This window comes from Adiantum capillus-veneris, chromosome 25, assembly GCF_014529385.1.
Source record: "Adiantum capillus-veneris isolate H3 chromosome 25, ASM1452938v2, whole genome shotgun sequence".
Taxonomy (NCBI): Eukaryota; Viridiplantae; Streptophyta; class Polypodiopsida; order Polypodiales; family Pteridaceae; genus Adiantum; species Adiantum capillus-veneris.
The window spans coordinates 36,189,383-36,211,522 of record NC_140955.1 but is presented as its reverse complement, the minus strand read 5'-3'; the positions used below and the strand labels follow the sequence as shown (position 1 = coordinate 36,211,522).

At 45.3% G+C, this 22,140-nt stretch overlaps 1 protein-coding gene across 1 annotated transcript in view; it reads right to left on the bottom strand.

Moving 5' to 3' along the window:
• The window catches only part of LOC147424713 (ARM-repeat/Tetratricopeptide repeat (TPR)-like protein), a 52,380-nt gene extending 32,857 nt beyond the window's left edge, over positions 1-19,523 (bottom strand). The window contains exon 1 of the mRNA XM_086500200.1: positions 19,285-19,523. The gene's annotated coding sequence lies outside the window, so the exon portion shown is untranslated. The remainder of the gene's footprint in view (positions 1-19,284) is intronic.
• Between the last annotated feature and the right edge of the window lie 2,617 nt (positions 19,524-22,140).

Genomic DNA, 22,140 nt, shown 5'->3' with positions numbered 1-22,140 from the left:
AGAGTCCTTCTGTGCTTGTCTGCAGCTTTCTTATGCTTTTCCTGAGAGCGTAGAATAGCTCTCCTAACTTGCCCGTAGGCGGTGTCCAAATCCCGGACAAACTCATCTGTTGCAAAGATCTTATCCTTAGTTAAAAGGATCGGTGGAAGCAAAGGCTTACCATAGAGAATCTCAAAAGGTGCTTTCCCCGTCGATGAGTGTATGGTATTGTTATACGCATACTCGACAAGAGGCAAATATTTCTCCCAGTCAGATTACCGGTCTGACACATAAGCTTTTAACATATCCAATACTGTGGAGTTGGCTATCTCACTTTGCCCGTCCGTTTGAGGATGGTAGGCAGATAAAAAATTCAGCTTTGTACCAAGATTATCCATCAAGGCACGCCAAAAATTTCCTGTCATGCGAGGATCTCGATCGCTCACAATAGACTTAGGCATTCCATGATGCTTAAAGATCTGTGCTAGAAAGACCCTAGCCATATGATCTGCTTTGATCGTTTTCTTGACTGGTATAAAGTGTGCTTGCTTGCTAAACCTGTCCACAATGGTCCAGATCGCGTCATTCCCAGTCTGAGTTCTAGGGAGGTCCATGATGAAGTCCATGGCAATACTTTCCCAAGGTTCATTAGGCACAGGCAAAGGTTGTAGCAACCCAGGCGTCTTATGCCAATCATACTTCACTTTTTGGCAAACCAAGCATTCCCTGACATACTTATCAATGTCTGCTATAAGGCTAGGCCAAAAGAAATATCTTTCCATTGCTAAGGTTGTAGGGAGAATACCCCGATGACCCGCATAATGCGAAGCGCTTCATTCATGATCTTCTTTCTTAATGGTTCCGCCACACATATGGCCTGATGGTGGTAGAGATAACCGTCCCGAATGGAATAGGGAAACTCATTCTCTCCACGATGTAGCTTTCCCCAAATGGTGGAGAAGTCTGGATCATTCGGATACAAATCCGGTAGTGCTTCTAATTCTTGGTGATACACCGAAGTGATAGCGTTCACCCTTGGCCGCCTAGACAATGCGTCTGCGACTACATTCTTACTCCCAGCCGTGTGAAGGATCTGGAAGTGAAACATAGACAAAAAGTTTGCCCATCTCATCTGCTTCTCAGATAGTTTCCTTTGCGTAAGAAAATACCGCAAACTCTGGTGATCAATCTTGATCACAAAATCCGCTCCTAGCAGATAGTGCTTCCAGTTGGATAAGGCATGAATCACAGCCGTGAGTTCCTTTTCGTGGATTGATGCATGCAACTCTGCATCCTTAAGCCGTCTGCTTTCGTAGGCCACTGCATGGCCTTCTTGGTTTAACACTGCTCCGATGCAATCGCCTGAAGCATCGCAGTGAACCTCAAATGGTTTTCTTAAGTCAGGCACTATCAAAATAGGCCCATGGCTTAGCAAGTACTTGAGCCGATCAAAAGCTCCTTGTTGTCTCGATCCCCATCTGAAAGGAATCTTCTTCTTTGTCAAGTCATGAAGTGGTCCTGCTACATGAGAAAATCCTCGGACAAACCTTCGATAATATGAACATAATCCCTGGAAACTACGTACATCATGTACCGTAGTGGGAATAGGCAAATCTTCTACCACTCCGATCTTGGCAGGATCCATACTCACTTGATTGTGAGAGACTATATGGCCGAGATAGTGTATCTCTGAGAGAAAGAACTCGCTCTTCTTTGCATTCACATGCAACTCATGCTTTCGCAATTCTTGAAACACTAAGTCTAAGTGCTTCCGATGTTCCTCTTCTGACTTAGAGAAGATGAGTATGTCGTCAAAGAATACTCCCGTAAAAGCTCGATACGGGCTGAAAATGCGGTCCATCATGCGATTGAATGTCCCAGGAGCATTGGTCAAGCCGAAAGGCATTACCAAAAATTCACATAGTCCAAAGGTTGTGCGGAAAGCAGTCTTATGGACATCCTCAGGGGCGATCCGTATCTGATGATACCCACTCTTTAAGTCTATGCGACTAAAGACACTTGCACCCTGCAACTTATCAAGTAAATCATCAATCCGAGGGATCGGAAAGCGATTCTTGATTGTGATCTTGTTTAAAGACCTATAGTCTATGCACATTCGAAACGTGCCATCTTTCTTCTGCACCAGTAGAACTGGAGAGCAGTAGGGTGAAGCACTTGGCCGTACTAACCCTTTCTCTAGAAGCTCGTTGACTTGCTTCAAAATTTCCTCTTGCTGAGCAAGACTTACCCGATAAGGGGGTTGATTGGGAGGCGAGCTACCCGGTATGAGATCTATGCGGTGATCTTCCGGGCGTACCGGAGGGAGTTCATCAGGAAGTGTTTCTGTGAAACAATCTTTGTACTTTTTAATAAATTGAAGACGCTTCCCTTTCTCTATTTCTGTGTTTCCTTGAACATCTGGAATTTAGTTCGAGCTTGGTAGTGCGGGTTCCTTCCTTGCTTTCTCTTGCCTTGTAGAGGCTTGCTCTTGCCGTTGCTACTTTAGCGGGCAATGAGGTTTCATATGTCCTTTCTCGCCACAGTAGAAGCATCTTCCTTCCTCTCTGAAAGTTTGAAGTTGAGTAGGAGAGAGATACTTAGTTCGCTTGCCAGTGCCCTCTAGCTTCATTCCCTCTAGCTTCTAAGAATGATCATCGTCTCTAGATGGAGGACGTTTTCTTCCTTGGCCCCCTTGGTCATCGTAGACCCCTCTTTGTCTTGCACGGTAAGTGCTATGCTCCATCTTTCTGGGCATCCCAGTTGAGTGCAAATCCTCAGCAATGATTGCTGACTCCATCATCCTTTGAAGAGTATCATGCGGATACACCTTCATACTCTTTCGAAGCTGCGGTTGGAGACCCGCTTCGAACTTTCTTTTCTTTTCCTCGTCGGCAATCTTCATGAAGGGAGTGACCTTCAGAAGAACCGACCCATACTTGTCCACATAGGTCGTTACTCTTTCATGTTCCTTTTGGGCAAGCCAGTCCCATTCCTTCTGTATGTCCTGCTCGAAGTCAGGTGGAAGAAATTGTTCATAAAATTCAGATTTGAAGCTCTCCCAAGTTCTGGCCTGAGAACCTTCCAGAATCTTGGCTAACCACCAATTACTTGCCCTTTCCTTGAGGTGCATCCCCACATGGCGTAATTTGGATCTTTCTGTGAAGTGCCCATTGGTAAAGGCGACTTCAAACTATCTGATGAAGGACAGTGCTTTGGAGATGTCTCTCCGTCCGTTGTAGGTTTCGAACTTGATGTCCTTGTCGCCTGATTTGAAGACTCTCATGCGATGTTGAGACTTGCGACCTTGCTTCTTGAATCGAGGCTTATCTTTAGGTTGATGTATGGTAGTGGCGGTTGAAACCGGCCTGTTCAATCCAAAAAGGGCGGTAGACTTTACTTCAAACCTTGATTTAGCTTTCACCCATTATTAGTCGTCTATTATATCTGCGCTATAGTGACACAAGAGAGGGGAATGGGATACAGATGCTAGAATGCACCTGTATGAGAAGACCGACACTAGATTGGCCCCTAACTTAGTCGCCCCTTTCGGTATTTCTTTATTCTTCCAAAGAGGGAATAAACGTTGTGGATCCCTACAAGCTGCCCCGCACAAACTTGGCTGAATTTCAATTGTTCCGGCCCGATTTCGGCAGCATAACTGTACTAGGACCCTTCACAGTCAATATTCCCACGCATTGAGTGACTTTCCCGACGCATAGGGGCACTTTGCAAGACCTGGCGAGAATCTGCAGCACGCTGAATTCTCTGTTTTCAGCCCCGAAAATGCGCTAGATCGCCTGTACAGCGGTCCCCTTGCGTCCCCGAACCTCCTGGGGGTATTAGGGTCCGTTTAGGGCCAGAACCCTAAACCTGCAAAAATACACAGCAGGCTGTAATTTACTGTTTCGGGCTCCGTTTCGCGTGCCGGTCGCATCCTTAGCAAGTCCTCGAGCTCCCGCACCTGTAGGGCTACTTGCCCTTTGAATCGAACGAGATTTCTAGCGTGAAACCTCTCCGAATTCACCTGTACCTGCGGGGGGATTAGCCGCTAGCTAATCCAGTACCTGTGCAAGACGCTCTTGCCTCGGCAATCGCGCATGAGCCCACACAACTTTACATTGGTCAAATGAAGAGCCCACTAGAGGGGCATAACATACTGCCAAAGGGGAGAGAGAGGGCAGTGCGTAGCGTGCAGGGCATCACTCCTGGCACCGCACTGTGCATAAGAGGGAAAGCAAGCACTCCATAGCTCTTAACCTGTGACAAATCTGAAAATGAGGCTCTCTCCCTCCTAAATTCAGCGCCACTTCTTGTTGCATGAGGCAAGTGCACCAGAAGGTGCCACTTGGCACATTTATAAGCATTTTCCCGTTTCGGGGTTGCCGTCTAAAAATATCCCAACCGGTTGCCCAGTTGACTTCACGGCAGAGTAAGGAAATGTTCCCCTTGTCATTCCGGAGGTAATGACGTCAACACATTTTCAGGTCCCAAAATAGCAGTTCCCTAAATTTTAGGAGATGCTGCCATTGTATCTTTCTAGGTCATCTGACCCTCTTTGTACACTGCGGCCACATCCAGAACTGAAATGTAGCCTCTGTAGCAAAGGATTCCACTTTGGCTAGTCAATGACCCCACTTGGCTAACCATAGTCCTTGTCCAACCTTAGTGCTCTCTTGCCCTCAGGCCTGGACTCCCTCTGGACAGTTCCACACTAGCTATGCAATGCAGGGCAGTTAGATTTCCCGAGGGGTGTTTCCAAAAAGTGAAAGTAAATAAATAATAAGAAAGAAATCAACAAAAAGGATAGATAGTAGTCACACGCTGGTGACAGCGGTAGTAGCTGCTTCCTTCTTCTGACGAGATGATCGAGAAGTAGAAGTATAATCAGGAGAGTAAGATGTAGATGAGATAGAGATGTCCTTGCTCTCGTCTAGCAGAGAGAGCGCTTTTTCCTGGCCTTTCCTTGAAGTAGGCCGTTCATTCCGATCCGAAGATCCTTTGTGCACCTCGGCACGTGCTTCTTCTCTTGCCTCCTATGGTCTCATGCCAACAGTGTTGTCTGGATGCTTGGCTGCATCAGTTCCATTCGTTTTCTTCATTCCGCCCAAAAGCTTTTGGACGTCTGGCAACAATAGAATTTGTTGCAACTCCGCAAGCTGAGCTTGCACTTGTTGAAGCTCCTCTTCAACACTTCTCCCTTGGCTCGACATGGTTCTTCCCGTTCTTCCCGAAATCGTCCTTCTTTGCAGAGAAAGAGAGGAGTCCGAGCTCTGATACCACTGTCACAAAACGGAAGCGTACACGAGCACTTAGAAAATCTGAAAATTATAATACTTTGCAAACATGAGAGAAGGGAGAAGATCGACACAGTATTGGGGACCAGAAGATGGGCTGGTCCCCCCCCCCCGTTAAGAGTATTCTTTTATTCAGGGAGAATTCTTATACAAGCACGAGAACCCGAGGAAACCCCTCCGTTCTGTAATCTTAGACTCGAAGGTCGTGCTTTCCCGTAAAGGGCTTGGGCACAAGGCCGTTCCTTCCCGTAAGGGACTTAGGCGCGAAGCCGTGCTTTCCCGTAAGGGACTTAGGCGTGAAGCCGTACTTTCCCGTAAGTGACTTAGGCGTGAAGCCGTACTTCCTGTGAAGGGCCTTCCCATAAGACGGGAGATTCCTGCAAAACAAACCACACAAACACGCGACAACAATTCGTATGGCGAATCCACAATAGATACCTGTCACTCTTGCGTGGGAAAAAGCGACTTCCGTGCTTCGTAGTCTCGCGATCTCTTGCGGCGGCAGAGTCTTCTCTTGTTGACGTTGGTACCCCCTTTGAGTGAGGGCATGTGGTGCTTTTATAGCTCCCTGGCCACGGCACGAATAACTGCTCGCGTAGAGATCGCGGCCGTTTTTTTGTGGGCGGCCGGCATATTTTAAAATTGGTCTGAACCTGCCCAAAAACTCAATAAAACCTTATAAGTTAAAACCAATGCATTTCACAACACTTCCCAGGCGTCCCTGGATGCAACCACATGCACGAATGCAATGAAAACATAGATTCCTCGCGGGAAAGCGTCTGCCTTCCCGCGATTGTTCCTGCTTTTCGTAAAAAGCTTCATTGAACCCAACTTTATTCTTGTGCTTGCGTTCTTACGCGTATTTTCTTACTCAGTTCGGATTTCCTCCTTAGCCTACAGGATGCCTCCTTACTGATGCACCTGTCACCCTTCATGTGACGCATCAGAGGCACTCGTAACCCGGCCCTTTCAACCGAACTTACGGAAACTCCTTCGCGATGTTTACCGTCACCCATCAAATGACACATCAGAGTTGTCCGTTCCTGATGGCATTTCTTGTAGCTACAATCTTTTAACAGTTCTTAGTGTACACATTAAAATATCCTAATTTCATAAAAAGAAATTAATCATTAAAAATAAGAAAATAGTCCAATTAGCAACACTTCTCCTCCTTCTGTTGCTTCTGCTTCTTATGCTGCTTCTTCTAGGGTTGAGACCCCTTGGCCGAGATCTACAAGTTGGCTCTATTCTTCAGGGCTTGACACGTCAACAGTTTGTGACATCCCCCCTTCTTGAAAGAAACATATCTACAAAACAACTCAAGTTAGCTCAAAAATTTCCGAGGGACAATCAGTTTGCTCTTTTTTTTGTGAAGGAGTTTGCCTCTTCTTTCGACTCTTTTGATCAAGGAGTTGGCTTCTCCTTTCGGCTCTTTGATCAAGGAGTTGGCTTCTCCTTTCGTCCAGATCGGAACTCTTGATATTCCGGCGTAGTAAAATTAGCCATCACACCCAGACCGCATTGATCTTCCACGGGTGTCTTTATGCACTAAAATTACATACCCAGGCAATACCATCCAATTAGGAATATTCAATGGTTGGCACATCACAATGCAACACAAATGCTCACATATGCATGTTACAAGACACAAGAAACATCGCCGCTGAGCACTCCCCCGAGACAAACGGTCTGCCGTATGAAGCTACTCAACGACTACCTCACCACTCCCCCCGCAAACAACCTAAAAAGGTCCGGGCCATGAGCTCAGAGGACTGTACAACCAAACGCTCCCCAGACCGCAGTCTGCGTCGCTTGGAGGTTCAAGCATACAACCAAACGCTCCCCAGGCATCAGCCTGCGTCGTTCGGAGGTTTTCTAGCATACAAAGGAACGCTCCCCAGGCATCGGCCTGCATCGTTCCGAGGTTTTCAAACATACAACAAAACGTTCCCCAGGCATCGGCCTGCGTCGTTCCGAGGTTCAAACAATACCAAAACAATATTTCTCACTTCTCCACCCGGGAGTAAAATGTAATAGACTTGGACACTCCAAGTCAAGAATCAATCACGACAGCACCAAATAACCACTTCAAAACAATTCACAGATCACAATAGATTTGCATTGGCCCGGTAGAGTTCAATGCCTAGAGATATTGGCCCCAAAGACTGGCGTCCCTTTTCGGTATTTCTTTATGTATTAATCAATGTTCAAAGTACAAGAGAGCGGTTAGGGTTCCACTCAGAATCTGCGTCCAGATGCTCTTCAGAGTGAGCCCAAACCGCTTATTTATTGTTTACAAGGGATGCCAGAAGCAGAGCCCCAAAAGCTTCAGATCAAAAGCATAAAAAAAGATAATAGCCAAAAGCTCCTCTCTCTCAAGCTCTCTTTTGGTTTTCAAATAAAGCAGTCTCTTTCTCTCTCTTGCGTAGAGCAAATTTGAAAAGCTGCCGCCAAAAGCTGGCCCTTATTTTCCATAATTTCCGCCGCAAAAAGCGGGCAGGGCCATACAGTGCCACATCATCATGCTCAGCGCTTTTTCCAGGATTTCAACATGCTCTCCTTTTAGGGTTGGGGTTAGGGTTAGGGTTTCTTCTGTTTTTAGGGGTTTTGGCAAATTTTAGGGTTTGCAAGTTTTAGGGTTAGGGTTTCCAGAATTAGGGTTTTCAGCAGCAGTCAGGGCTAGGGTTTCCCGCATACTCTCGGGCAGACACGTCATCACTTTGTGACATACCCCCCTCTTGAAAGCATTGTAATCGCCCTCGATTACGCCTGCAAAAGAGACAGAAGCCATAAACCGTCTTAGCAAACACTGACTGTTAGTACCTACGTAGTAGGAACACACATCTAGCACATGTACCAATCGACAGTCACATCACACGACATCACAGGACATTCAATCATTCATTCGGATCTTAGACCATGATTTATCGGCAATGTAGCTAGCAATCGCATCTAGATCCAATCGGGACCTCATCAATGTCCGATTGACTAACCCCTATTGCAACCATGTCTGACCAAACTGCTGCTGTCATTTCGTCTATCAGTTCTTGCACGTAAAAGAAGTCAAGAACAAATCAGTATCATAATCAAGAATTCCATTTCATAAAGTCATCTAGCAGAATACTGTCAGCTCTCAGTATCCCTGAAGCTCGAAGAGACATCAGTGACTTTAGTATCAAAATCAAGGCATCTGTTGGCAAAGGAGCGGAGTGACTCCCCTCTTGTGCATCCCACTGCACCAAATCTCCGGCCAAGCTGAATTTTGGGTTCCATTTGGAGTAGACTATGCTAAACCAAAAGCATCGAGGTAAAGTTTCACAATCTAAGGAGTATCTGCTAGGTCCTCCTCCTCCATCCACTTCGCATCCAATGCAAGATAGCTCTTGAACTTAACCAAGAACCGCCTTCGGACTTTACCCTTATTCTTCGAATCCTTATGTGCCTAAATCTGTTCAGGAACAAGGATCTCCTCGTTTTCTTCCACTTCGGGTTGCTCATCAGGCTCCCCATCATCAGGCACATCACCTATAAAAAGTTTCAAGAGATTCACATGAAATGCATTATGAATCCTCCAAGTATCAGGCAGTTTCAGTCGGAAGGAGACATCATTTATCTTTTCAGTGATCTGAAAAGGTCCGTAGTATCGCGTACTAAGCTTTGGAAAAACCCTCTCCTTTCCCTTTTTCTTTCTCAGGCAGGCCTCCTCAAAACATAAGAGCACCCAATCATCCTCCTCCAATTTCTAGTCACGACGATGGCGATCCGCTGCCTTTTTCTATCGTTCTTGAGATTTCTGCAAAGTCTTGCAAACCTTGGCAAAAGCCGTATCTAAGTCTCGCGTATATTCATCTCAAAAATCTTATCTTTCGTGCTTAGGAAGGGTGGAACCTTCGCAGCACTTTCAACAATCTCAAATGGCGCCTTCCCAGTCGAAGAGTGTATTGTGATATTGTAGGCAAATTCCACCAAAGCTAAGTACTTTTCCCAATGAGTCTTCTGATCCGAGATACAAGACTTCAATAAATCAAAACCACTGAATTGGCAATCTCAGATTGCTCGTCAGTCTGCGGGTGGAACAATGACGAGAACTTGAAACCGCGTGCCAATGTTCTCCCAAATTGCCTTCCAAAACAAACTCGTAAATATGGGGTCTCTGTCGGAGACAATCGTCTCAGGCATGCTATGTAATCTGAAAATCTGGGCCACGAACAGTCTCGCTAAGTGATCCGGCTTGACTGTTTTCTTCACCGGAATGAAATGAGCCTGTTTGCTAAATCTGTCAATAACAGTCCAAATACCATCGTGACCACTCAGTGTTCTCGGGAGATCAAAAATGAAATCCATTGCAATACTTTCCCGGGGGAGGGTGGGTATGGGTAAAAGGCTGTAACAATCTCTGTGCTTTATGCCTGTCAAACTTGACCTTTTGGCATACTAAGCAACTGCGCACAAACTCTTCCACATCCTTCTTGAGTCTCGGCCAAACGAAGTATCTCTCTACCCCTTTCATGGTGGTAGCAATGCAACGGTGACCCGTAAAAGGTGGACAGTGGCATTCAGACATAACCTTTTCCCTCAACGGCTGCGTAACGCACAACATGGTTTTTCTCATCAAGTAGCCATCCCGAATGGAACATCCCACTACTGTCTCCCCATCCCGTATCCGTGTGAAAACGTCTCCAAAACCTGTATCTGTGGCATACTGGTCGACCGTATCCTCGAAGCTCCTATGATGTATCGCGGAAATAGCCAAAACCAACGGCTTCCGAGACGAAGCATCTGCCACCACATTCTTCTGTCCCTGCACATGGACAATCTGGAAGTGAAACTATGACAATATGTTCGCCCACCGCATCTGCTTTTCCGAAAGCTGCTTCTGTGACAAGAAGTAGCGCAAACTCTGATGGTCTGTAAAGACACTAAAAGCCGGTCCTAGTAGGTAATGCCGCCACCGAGTACGAGCATCGATGACCGCCAAAAGCTCTTTTTCGTAAATCTGTGCTGTCAATTCCGGCCTTGAGAACAATCGGCTCTCGTAAGCAATGACATGGCCTTCTTGCATTAAGACCGCACCGAGACTACGACCACAAGCATCACAATATACTTCAAATGACTTCTGCAAGTCCGGCAAAGTCAAAACTGGTCGCGTAGTCAATTTCTCTTTCAATGTCTGAAAGGCAGTCACCTCTGTGGATCCCCACGAGAAAGGGACTCCTTTCTGTGTCAAGATATGCAAAGGGGAAGCAACCTCTGCAAACTTTCAAATGAACCGCCTGTAGTACGAACACAATCCCAAGAAGCTTCTAACTTCATGGACATTCTTCAAATCGGGCCAATCACGGATAGTGTCTATCTTGGCCGGATCCATTTGCACTCCTGCTGCTGAGACAATGTGTCCCAAAAAGTGTATCTCTGAAGCAGATGATCTCTGTGTTCTGCCTCATTCTTGGAGAAAACAATGATATCGTCAAAGAAAGTGCCAACAAATAGCCTGTACTCTCGAAAAATCATGTCCATCATCCGGTTAAATGTCGCAGGAGCATTGGTTAAGCCAAAAGGCATCACCAAAAACTCAAATAACCCAAAAGTCGTCCGAAAAGCTGTCTTGTAGACATCTCCCAGCGCAATTCTGATCTGATGATATCCACTCTTCAAATCAATCCTGCTAAAGCACGAGGATCCCTGTAGTCTGTCGAGTATATCATCGATCCTAGGAATCGAAAATCTGTTCTTGATGGTGATTTTGTTGAGAGCTCTATAATCGATGCACATTCTCCAAGATCCGTCTTTCTTCAAAACCAACAACACTGGAGAGCAATACGGTGAAGTACTAGGCTGGACAAGACCCTTTTCCAAGAGGTCTTTCATTTGGTTCATAATCTCTTCATTCTGTGCTTGGCTCATACGGTAAGGTGGCCGGTTCGGTGGTGTGCTTCCAGGTATCAGATCAATGGTATGATCTTCAGGCCTAAACATATTCGACCTTTATCCATCGTTCAGGTCAAAACATATTTGACCTTTATCCATCGTTCAGTTCTCTCCCAAAAGAATGAGTAAAGAAACTGAAGTTCATCAAGTACAATCTCTGAGCCCTTCATTTGTCAAAGTCGCTTTCTCGGCCCGGTAGTCAACCACGGCGTAGTTCTTGTGGTACCAAGGGATTCAGAGTAGAACGTCACTCGCGTGCCCTGAACACCCCTGTCATTGCAAACGACGTTTGCCAATGCTCGGCGTAATGGCAACATCCCGTCCGGGTGCCACTCGAACTACCTCCCCCTGTGGCCTCAACCTGTCGGGCGTACTTCCAAATCGAGCCGCCAATTCCAAGTGAAAAGAAATTGGCCTTGGCTCCTCCAAAAGAGCTTCCTAATCCTTCACTTTGCCCCAAAAACGGCAAAGTTTCTACTTTCATTCATTTAATTCGGTTCAGGTCCCACGCCATGTGGTACCTGAAACCGGCCCGTGGTGGGGCAATAGGCTTTGGCTTTCACCCGAAATTCTTTACTATAGACACACATACAGAGAGAACGTGCAAAGGAAACCTGCGACGGGAATTACCACTTGAATACACACACGGCTCGGAAGCTAGAATGCCCCGAGCAGACGCCGACAACCTGTAGGCCCCAAAATTGGCACCCCTTTCAGTATTTCTTTATTCTTTGAGAGGGAAAATTACAAAGTAAGGTCCTGGGAATCCTTTACCTGTATCACACTAGATACTACCTGATTTGGCCAAATATCGGCAGCATAACAGCACCAAAACTTGCGCAAAATCAACTCCCATGTTGGATCTCACTTGCATTGGCGTAAACCTTCTGATTCCTGCACAAAAACAGTCAATTCAGCTCGTTGTATTTACTGGTTTTTGCCCTGTTTCCAGCCCCTAAACAGTCCCCGAATTGTTCTCTGCCAGTGGGACACGATTCCCAAGGGTTCTAGCATCCGTATGGCTGAAAAACAGTCAATTTTCTGCGCATACACAGCGCTGAAAACGCACCTATACGGTGAGGTTATGACCCTCACCGATGCCTGCTTTGGAGTAGCAGTTAGCTACCCATGTTCCTGCTCAAGGAGGCTCTTGCCTCAGCACAAAAGCATGAACCCACACAGCTGTACATCAGTCAAATGAAGAGCCCTCTTGTGGGGGATCACATAACTACACGTAGGGGAGAGAGAGAGCAATGTGTAGTGTGCAGGGCATCACTCCGAGTACCACACTGTACATGAGAGGGAAAGAAAGCACTCCATAGCTCTTAACCTGTGTGGCAGGTTCTCAATGAAGTATCCTCCCAGCATAAATGGAGCGCCCCCTCTTCTTCCCTTGACCTGTAATGCATCTGTGAACAAATAGATGCAAAAAGGGGAAGATTTCCATGGCTACCAAAACCTGCGTATCGCTGAAAACGCAGCAAAACAGCCCTGCAAACACGCATCTGATGCCTTCCAATGCTGAAAATGAGCTCCTTGGGCCTAGGCAAAGTCATGGGAAGCTAAAAAATGGAGAGAAATGTCTGAAAATCAGAGTTAACAGCCTCCAAAACTGCTCCAAAAAGTCAGTTACGAGTTCTGTTCTCCCAAACTTGGTAAATTGACCAAAAAGTGCCACTTGGCACTCATACATGCAATTTCTCCGCATTGGGCTTCCTGCTTAAAAATCTCTCAACTGGTGCATCAGTTGACTTTGTAGCAGAGTAATAAAATGTTCCCCTTGTCATACCGGAGGTAATGACGCGAACACATTTCATAGCCCAAAATAGCAGTTCCCTAAATTTTAGGAGATGATTCCGTCCGGCTCCCAATGGTCTTTTGACCATCTATCCTCATTGGGACCGCATCCAAAAGTGCAATGTGGCCCAACGGTCGGATACTTTCTGTTGGTAATCCCACCTTGACTTTATGCCTTTATTGAGTTCACTTCCTAGTATTCACCAACTTGCTAAGTGCGACGGGGGAACCTATATGATCTTGCTCTAAGCCTAGACATCCTCTTACTATACGAATTCCAGTGCCGACCAGTTCTCGTCTGCAGATGAAACTACCGTTCACATTGGCCATACAATGTCCGACCGTTTTGCTACTTCAAAAAGAGGGTCTCAAAAATAAAACAAAACCCATGAAAGAAACCAACAACTAAAGTTAGAACTGGCGCGTCCTCGTGACATACCCCCCTCTTGAAATCGCAAACGTCCTCGATTGCATACCATACATACATGCCACTGATGATCTTGTGTTTTTATCATCGCATGTATCCGCAAGAAAGGTAGTAACACATAGATACAAATGACTTAATGAGACCTTCATACTTTTGTCATTTCCATCTATTACACTGAATTCATATGTACATTTGATGTGCTAGCTCTATCATTACCCTTCCTTTGCAGACATTGGGTTGGGGCATACGTAGGCTGTAACCCAAAGGCCTCAAGGTAAAGCTGCAATACATTTGGTGACTCTGACAGTTCATGCTCTTCCATCCACTTTGCATCCATAGGTGGATAGTTCTTGAACTTCACCACATAGCATCTTGCAACTTGTCCCTTAACTTTTACGTGTACAAAAGGCTCTTGCCTCTACAAACGAACATAATTCCACAACCTGATGTACCACCCATGACCAAGCAGCTCAAATTTCAAGATGATTTACCGATGCGTCAAAGAATCCAAGCAATCGCCTCAGAGAATCGGCAAGCAGCGTGTCACTTGGCAGACCCACATCACTCCCGCAGGAGATCAAGTGGCCAATCTACCACCGTGAGACCTCTCCCTATCTCATCTTGGTTCATACTTGCAAACCCTAAAAACGCAACAGAAAATCAGCCCTAATTTGACCACTTTTTGGCAGGGCGAACATGCGGAATTTCCTGTCTGTCCTGTGAAGAGGAACCCTCTAACATAATGCCCTTCCCTTTGTCGACCATAGTGTAATCCCGCGTTCCTGTACTCTGTGTCTTTACCCAAAACAACCGAGGCTCACTCTTTGAGGAAAAAGTGATTGATATCCCGGCAATGGAACATTAAAACCGGCCCGTGGTGGGGCAGTAGGCTTTGGCTTTCACCCGAAATTCTTTACTATAGACACACACAGACAGAACGTGCAAAGGAAACCTGCGACAGGAATTACCACTTGAATACACACACGGCTCGAAAGCTAGAATGCCCCGAGCAGACGCCGACAACCTGTAGGCCCCAAAATTGGCGCCCCTTTCAGTATTTCTTCATTCTCTGAGAGGGAAAATTACAAAGTAAGGTCCTGGGAATCCTTTACCTGTATCACACTAGATACCATCTGATTTGGCCAAATTTCGGCAGCATAACAGCACCAAAACTTGCGCGAAATCAACTCCCATGTTGGATCTCACTTGCACTGGCGTAAACCCTCTGATTCCTGCACAAAAACAGTCAATTCAGCTCGCTGTATTTACTGGTTTTTGCCCTGTTTCCAGCCCCTAAACAGTCCCCGAATTGTTCTCTGCCAGTGGGACACGATTTCCAAAGGTTCTGCCATCCGTATGGCTGAAAAACAGTCAATTTTCTGCGCATACACAGCGCTGAAAACGCACCTGTACGGTGAGGTTATGACCCTCACCGGTGCCTGCTTTGGAGTAGCAGTTAGCTTCCTGCTCAAGGAGGCTCTTGCCTCAGCACAAAAGCATGAACCCACACAGCTGTACATCAATCAAATGAAGAGCCCTCTTGCGGGGGATCACATAACTGCACGTAGGGGAGAGAGAGAGCAATGTGTAGTGTGCAGGGCATCACTCCGAGTACCACACTGTACATGAGAGGGAAAGAAAGCACTCCATAGCTCTTAACCTGTGTGACAGGTTCTCAATGAAGTATCCTCCCAGCATAAATCGAGTGCCCCCTCTTCTGCCCTTGACCTGTAATGCATCTGTGAACAAATAGATGCAAAAAGGGGAAGATTTCCATGGCTGCCAAAACCTGCGTATCGCTGAAAACGCAGCAAAACAGCCCTGCAAACACGCATCTGATGCCTTCCAATGCTGAAAATGAGCTCTCATGGGAAGCTCAAAAATGGAGAGAAATGGCTGAAAATCAGAGTTAACAACCTCCAAAACTGCTCCGAAAAGTCAGTTACGAGTTCTGTTCTCCCAAACTTAGTAAATTGACCAAAAAGTGCCACTTGGCACTCATACATGCAATTTCTCCGCATTGGGCTTCCTGCTTAAAAATCTCTCAACTGGTGCATCAGTTGACTTTGCAGCAGAGTAATAAAATGTTCCCCTTGTCATACCGGAGGTAATGACACGAACACATTTCATAGCCCAAAATAGCAGTTCCCTAAATTTTAGGAGATGATTCCGTCCGGCTCCCAATGGTCTTTTGACCATCTATCCTCATTGGGACCGCATCCAAAGTGCAATGTGGCCCAACTGTCGGATACTTTCTGTTGGTAATCCCACGTTGACTTTATGCCTTTATTGAGTTCACTTCCTAGTATCCACCAACTTGCTAAGTGCGACGGGGGGACCTATATGATCTTGCTCTGAGCCTAGACATCCTCTTACTATACGAATTCCAGTGCCGACCAGTTCTCGTCTGCGGGTGAAACTACCGTTCACATTGGCCATACAATGTCCGACCGTTTGCTACTTCAAAAAGAGGGTCTCAAAAATAAAACAAAACCCATGGGAAAGAAACCAACAACTAAAGTTAGCAGTTGCCACGTCCTCGTGACATACCAGTTCTGCTTTTTTTTTTTTATCTGCCTTTTCTGCCACGTCTCTTAGCTGCTTTAGAACTTTCTCGCCTTTCTTCGTCTTGTTCATTCGATGCCTTGTTAGGGCACTTCGCGGAGATATGTCCATGTTCCCTGCATCCAAAGCACTTCCCCTCTCTAATGAAGCGAGCTCTCTCCTCGGGAGTAAGCTTGGGTCGTGCATCCTTCTTTTCTGGGTTGCTCTTTCTCTTTCTACTTTCATTCGTTGAAGTCTGTTCGGCTCGTTGTGTCATGACCTCATCGGTGGGGTAGATCAGACTGCCAGAGTGAATGGCAAAGCCCCGTTTTGCATGACTCATCAACTCCTGAATAGAAGCTGTCTTCTGTTCCAAGCAGTGATCTCGGATCTCTGTAGGTAGACCCAACGTAAACCGCTCAATTTGTTCTCTGAACGAGATCTTCTTGAATGAAGAGGTGGGTAGAAAAGAGCTCCAGAATCTCTCGCAATAAGTATCCATTGTATCTCTCTTGGTCATCCGAAGATGGTTCCAAGCAGCTCGTATATTGCGTTCATACTCTTGAGTCAACCAAGAAGAAATAAAAAGCTTCTTAAATTTCAGCCATTTAATTGGCGTAGTCTTGTTTAAAAGAAGCGTGGACCACCAAGTTCGAGCATTCCCCTTAAAATAAGAGGCAGCTCTCCGAATCTTGGAGTGCTCTGAGTAGCATCCTCAGCCTTCGAAGCATCTTTATATCCTGAAAAAGTGTTAAATTTGATTGAATGTCCACCTTCCTTAAACTCTCAGACCTTCTTGCTTTTATCTTCCAGAAAGTCATATTGGTTGGCTCTATAAAAATTCTTCTTGTTCGAATAAAAGTTGTCGTCATCAGAGTCTGAACTGTCTGTAGACGAGTCCTCTATAGAACTGTCACTCACTGGACGAGATTTAGACTTCTTTGCCTTTTTCTTGCCCTTTCCGTAGCGTTGTTTCTTGCTTCGCTTTTTGCCTTTTGTCTTCTTCCCTCAAATCTGAAGAGCTAGAAGAACTGTCAGAAGAAGAAGAAGAAGAAGAACTGGGTACTCCTTCAAATCGAACACGCTTCTTCTGTTTCTTTTGCCTTATCATAGAAAAGAACAAATTGAACAGACTTTTAGCACTTCAATAACAACTGAACTAAGAGAGAGAGAGAGACGACACGCGACACGGAGTGGCTGAATTCCACCCTAGAGAGTATTGGCCCCAAACCTTGGCGTCCCTTTCGTTATTTCTTTATATTGCATCAACATGGTACAAGCCGGTACTCCAAACTCTACACCTTCTCCGGGAAGCATTCCAGAGAATGAGCCCATGGCCCCATATTTAAAGGCTCTAGGCCCCAGAAGCAGTTTACATGAAAAGCCTTCAAACTCAAAAGCTTCTGCTCCAAAAGCAATGCCCAAAAGCTGTCAGCGTAAATCAAGGAAATCCATACAACTGCCATGTCAGCAGTCAACACAAAACGCGGAAATCCGTACAGGCTGCCACGTCAGCATGTCAACGCAATTTCTAGAAATCCGTACAGTCTGCCACGTCAACAGTCAGCACGAAATCGGGATGTCCGTACAGATCTGCCACATCATCAATTGCTTATGCTTCTTCTGTTGCTTCTGTTTCTTCTTATGCTGTTGCTTCTAGGGTTGAGGCCCCTTGGCCAAGATCTGCAAGTTGGCTCCGTTCTTCAAGGCTTGACACGTCAACAGTTTGTGACAGTACTTGTGAAACTAAGTAGGTCGGTGTATGCATATGCTCGCACACCACATGCTCCGAAATTTCTGCAAGTATGAGACCATAACCACATGTGCTACTAGTCCCATGTTAGGATGTTGCAACACCGGCCTACACCTCGTGCAATCAATTATGCAAAGATGGTCCTCACTAGTCTAATAGATCTGTCCAAAAAGGCATGTCATCATCTGGTGATGTGGCACCATCATGAATGTAGCAAAGCAATGAGGCATGGCTAAACCATAGTCACAAGGGACGCATTCCACGACGGGGGACGGGGGACGGGGCTCAAATGGATTTTTAGTGTAAAAAAGAGGACGGGACGGAAAATTGGGGGCGGGAAGCCCGAAAAAGGGCGTCCCCTGTGACTATGGGCTAAACTGACAACGTCCGGAGTGCTGACATGGCATGTATAGAGAGACCACACAGAGAGTTGTACAAAAGCCTTGTTGACATGGCAGATTTCCTACATAAGTGCGTTTGCAGTCTCGACTCTCTACGTGGAGCTGCTTTGTGCCCAAGTTGCTTTTATGGAAGTTGCTCTTAGCCAATGCTCCTGAGAGATGCTCTTAGCAATCGGAGCTATAAAAGTGTACGCCGGCGGTTTCTCCAAGAAGTTTCACCATTGTACCATTCTCCAAACACTAGTATAGTAAAGAAATACGACTAGAGCCAGAGTAGCCCAAGATTGTTTTGAAACTTTTAAGTTTCCTACAGCCCGTCGCTGAAGTGCCAGCCGGTTTCATTGATATGAGGGCACCACACTTCTCTTATTGATCCAAAGTATCTAGCACGTAGCAACTGCAGACAAAGTGCCCAAAAGATACAATCAATCATTGTCAAGGTTACTCAAAAAAGTATACACTTGGTGTTTCAATCACGCAACCTCTAAAAAGGTTTTGGTGTTTCACCAGCGACAACACAACATTTTAATAAGATTCGACACACCTGAAAAGAATGGGGATATTCCGTAGCTGTGACAAATTGAATGTGCCAACTCTGCACACTCAAGCACGAGAACAAAGGCAAGCATACCTGATCAGAAACACACCACACAAACATGTTTGTCCTTTCACAAGGATAGGGTGGCCTGTTTCAAGAAACTTCGGAAACCCCAGACATGCTAGACAGATGGAGCTGCACAATTTTAGTAGACATGACTTCAAAACATTGAAGAACAACCAGCAAATCACTTTAATGGCATTCACAGTCTACCGAGTGTTGCAGCATCATGGAAAATAGGGCCCCAGTAGTACTTGTTGATTAACTTCGAACAAAATTGAAACTACCCATCATCTAAAATGATTTATCCAATCATCTGGCAATGTAGCTTGGCAGCCCCTAAACTGGCTCTCCAAGCTGAAATTGCCAATTAAAACAAGAACTTTCGAAGTAAAGACTGGAATTTGCGCATCTGTCAGAGTGATAATGACACAAACATATGTTTAATGCAGACAAAAACAGGGTAAATATCGCCGACGGTTTGTTTTTGAAGCTAAATAGAGTGGAGAGAGAGAGAGAGAGAGAGAGAGAGGCCCGGGGGGGGGGGCCGGGGGCGCACATACCTGTGAATTCTGTAAGCATGCGATGTTAGCTTTGATCAAAGACCATATATAGAAGACGAGAGCCAGAATGGCGCCACTGCTCTTGCGATGGCTACGTTCCCCGGAGCTGCGAGCATAACATTTTGAGCCTCGAAAGGGAGATGCACAAAAGCCTTGTTCATTTTCAACCTGCTTTGCTGAGTTGTCCAATACCTTTAACCTTTCCTCTCGCTTCCTTTCTCCTTTGGTTGTTAGTGCCATTGCCACCCATGCTCACCATTCTATAAACTTGCAAGTTTTTCAACCAGGTCAGGTCTGTCTCTCTCTTTGAGATTACAAGACATTGGAGTACGTGAGACTATCCATTGGGGCATCTTTATAGTGATAGGGCATCATCTATGTATGAGGCTTGTCACACAAGATTGTCTTACCGTAAGGGTGAAATGGGGTTGCCTGCTGAGCTAGCTTAGCAAGGGTGTTGTACTCATATTGTTGTATGTCAATGACATTGTGTTCCTCTCATATTCCTTGAGGGCTTGCAACGACATTAGGACACACAACAATCCGTTTGTGGTAATAGAAGCCTTGAAGTGCCTTGGGAAAACCAAGGTCATGGTATGAACACTTCGGTGGCATGAATTCATATTTGGAGGAGAGATATTGGAGTATGTACAAGACTAGTGTATCTTGGAGTGACACTTTTTGGTCCAAGAGTTCACTAAGAGGACCCGATTGGCGCAAGGCTAACTGGCCTTAGGAGCACTCAAGAGCCCAATGCACTTACAAACATTTTCGAGAACCTTGTGTCAAATTATGGTTATTCAATACAATAGTGACACCTACTTTATTGGATGGAGTAGATGCTACATATACCATAGATGATGGAGCCCACTTATGATCATATTAGCCCTAAGAGGGATTTTTACGACGGTTGGGATTATCTTTGTCTTGAGAAACCATTGATAATCTCACACATTAATAGGTTTAAGCCCTCTATCTCGCATTTTGTTATCAAAGCAGAGTTGGGGGTGCACCTATAGTGGTGGAGGCACTCTTCAAAGTTGTGGTTGTAAGACTCTAGATAACTCCACATGCCAATAACCTCCCAATTGTACTATATATAGGCCCTTGTCCCTCTAGCTCTTAGCTACACATAGACCCCCTTAATGCATGTGAGTTTCGTTCTGGCCCTTGGCCCTGGCCCATCCTACCTTAGGCCTGACATTACTCCCCCCTCGGAGAAGTGTTTTCATCCTCGAAAATAAAAGTGGTTGTATCTTCATAAGAACATTAATGTTTTTCGTAGTGGCATCCTACATGGATCCGGTTGTTTGTTTAGCCAGAACTCGGTTCAGTAGGAGGTTCAATGAAATCAAGAATAACATCTTGATTTTCCATATTGTTGTCCCTTTGCAACCGTCTGTGTAACCAACCCATATCCAACGTGGCATGTAGACTCCATTTAGAACTCACTTGAGTATTCTAAACGAGTTATCACAACTAAGATGTACCCAAAAGAGTACCTATTTTCACTTTCCATGAAAGTAACTAGTTGACGTAACTCATCAGCAAAGTATAAGTCCTTGACTTGTTATCAATTTTCATCAGTAAACAACCCCACTATAACCAGTGTTCAAGGTTGAAAACCTGACTTACACATGAAGAGACTAAATCTAGTCACAAACATGCTTTACCTTATGGTAAGCAAACTCCAACTAGAGCAATACATGCTTTTTAATTGGATTGCTTGGTGCCAATGTACGCACTTTACATATCCTTTAGCACAAGATTACACTTGTAATTTGTCTATCCCTTTTGGATAAATGACAGTACTCAGGTGTGTTTTCCCACCGTTAACAGATAGACGTCCAAAATGATTGGTAAACAAGGATCACAACTACCGTACAACATTGCTGAGGAATCAGTGATGTTACAAATAACCATCTTGGTTAACTTGAGAGATCCACAAGCACCCAAATCGAGCCATGACCTCTATTGGTGATTGGTAGATTCAAAAGTAATAGAGATATTGCACATAGAATGCAAAATGATTCATAAGCAACTAATGTGATAAATATGCATGCCGCTCCAAATCAGTCTTTGTTAAACATTAGGGCCATAACACCTAGTGTGCATGCATTTAGCAAAAACAGACCCGAACCTGCATATCCATGTCTGTCCTGGGCCCTTTGCCTGACATTGAACCATAATGAAACGTGAAATGCGATCACACCTAGGTACCAGTGAAACATGTTCATTAATAGAGCATAGCCTTGCTACATGTACAAACAACCATACGGTAAATTTGTTTAGCGACACTTGTACCTTAACAAGTCTGACAAGGTATCCGAAAAATTTTGGCCACCGAAATTGTTCCTGATATGGCATGCTCAAAATGGTCTTATGAACGGATTTGACCAGCACATAGGGAATTTGTCACGACACATAATTGAAATAGTAGGTGCCAGTGTCAGTCCCAGAGAGTCATATTCTCCACATGTGGAATATTTTTCAGATAAGGATGTCCGTAGGAAGAACGTCCTTCAAGTACAAGATATACTTGTGTGTGGAGATAACTAAAAACACTCGGTGATATGAGTGAGAGGGACCCTCATTAACCTTGCTCCACTTGTACAACACTCTCATAGAGAGACATAACATAAGTCACATCTTGACCACCTACCTTGTATGTGGTCGTAAGTGTACCGAGGTGACTTAAATATGGCACTTTGCCTGTGAATAAACATAACTATAAAATGTTTTAAGACATCAATAACCTAGCTAGTCCTTGATAGAGTAGCTAATATTATAGCGGAAGTGTAAACAATAATGAGATGGAATTATGTTGACGTCACTAGCATGTCGTGCACACAGAGG